This window comes from Microtus ochrogaster, unplaced genomic scaffold, assembly GCF_000317375.1.
Source record: "Microtus ochrogaster isolate Prairie Vole_2 unplaced genomic scaffold, MicOch1.0 UNK29, whole genome shotgun sequence".
Classification (NCBI taxonomy): Eukaryota; Metazoa; Chordata; class Mammalia; order Rodentia; family Cricetidae; genus Microtus; species Microtus ochrogaster.
Window position 1 is genome coordinate 4,493,172 of NW_004949127.1, and position 1,693 is coordinate 4,494,864.

Genomic DNA, 1,693 nt, shown 5'->3' on the forward strand with positions numbered 1-1,693 from the left:
CTAGGTTGTTTCCAGGTTCTGGCTATTACAAACAATGCTGCTATGAACATAGTTGAGCATATACTTTTGTTGTATGATAGGGCCTCTCTTGGATATATTCCCAAGAGTGGTATTGCTGGGTCCAGGGGTAGGTTGATCTCGAATTTCCTGAGGAGACAAACCTATTTTCATTAAAGGGATGAGAGCTGGAGGAAGCATCACTGGGCTGAAGTTTAACCATCTCAATTCCAACCAATTTTTTGCTTCCTCAATGGAGGGAACAACCAGGCTGCAGGATTTTACAGGCAACACTCTGCAAGTTTATACCAGGTCAAACTGTTGCAAGGTCTGGTTTTGAAGCCTTGATGTTTCTGCCAAGAGCCGAGTGGTGGTCACAGGAGACAATATGGGACACGTGATCCTGCTGGACACAGATGGCAAGGAGCTTTGGAATCTCAGAATGCACAAAAAGAAAGTAGCCTACATGGCCCTGAATCCCTGCTGTGATTGGCTTCTTGCCACAGCCTCCATAGATCAAACAGTGAAAATCTGGGACCTGCGTCAAAATAAAGGGAAAACCAGCTTTCTCTACTCACTGCCTCACAGGCATCCCGTCAATGCAGCCTGTTTTAGCCTGGATGGAGCCCGGCTCCTGACTACTGACCAGAACAATGAGATTCAGGTTTACTCTGCCTCCCAGTGGGACAGCCCCCCTGAGCCTGATCTCCCACCCGCATCGTCATTTTCAGCACCTTACACCCATCAAGGCATCCTGGCATCCGAGGCACAACCTCATCGTTGTGGGCTGATACCCAGACCCTAATTTCAAAAGTTGTGTTCCCTATGAACTAAGGACAATAGATGTGTTTGATGGAGACTCGGGGAAGATGATGTGTCAGCTCTATGTCCAGGATATTCTGGTATCACTTCGCTCAATGAGTTCAATCCTATGGGGGACACACTGGCCACTGCCATGGGTTATCATATTCTCATTTGGAACCAAGGGGAAGCCAGGTAACATAAATACCACAAAAGACAATGAAGAGGGCATGAGATAGCAACACCTGGACCCCACAAGTGGGAAGAAGTTCTGTGAGAAGAGGCAACTGTTTGTTAAGGGACCAGACGTACCCAGGGTTGGAGTAGGGACACTTGTGACGTGGGATACTGTGGGACTAAGATATTGCCATGTTACTGCTCTAGATTTTGCAGAGGTCCTGTGCTAAGGGTCTCTGCTGTCTTTAGACTGGAGCTAAGTTTATCCTAGAGCCAAGGTACTTTTCTTTTTCCTGATGTGTGGTAGCAGAATAACCAGGGAATTTCTTAAAATTTATGTTCAGTCTTTACATGGCCAATAAAAGCATTTCCTTTGAAAAAAAAAAAAAAACATAGCCTCAGAAGTGCACATGGCAAAATGCATCAGACACCCAAAGCCTTTAGAAAACAGGAATCCCTTTATTCCAAGGACTCAAATTCCACCACTAGGTGGCAGTGCACTGCAACTTTGCAACTTAAAGGCACAGTGCACTGGGGAAGTTTTATCCATCTTTTTTTTTTTAAAGATTTATTTATTTATTATGTATACAACATTCTGCCTCGATGTATGCTTGCACGCCAGAGCAGGGCGCCAGATCTCAGTACAGATGGTTGTGAGCCACCATGTGGTTGCTGGGAATTGAACTCAGGACCTCTGGAAGAGCAGCCAGTGCTCTTA

At 45.7% G+C, this 1,693-nt stretch overlaps 1 pseudogene; it reads left to right on the forward strand.

Moving 5' to 3' along the window:
* The window catches only part of LOC101997515, a 2,292-nt pseudogene extending 1,295 nt beyond the window's left edge, over positions 1-997 (forward strand).
* Positions 998-1,693: the final 696 nt, after the last annotated feature.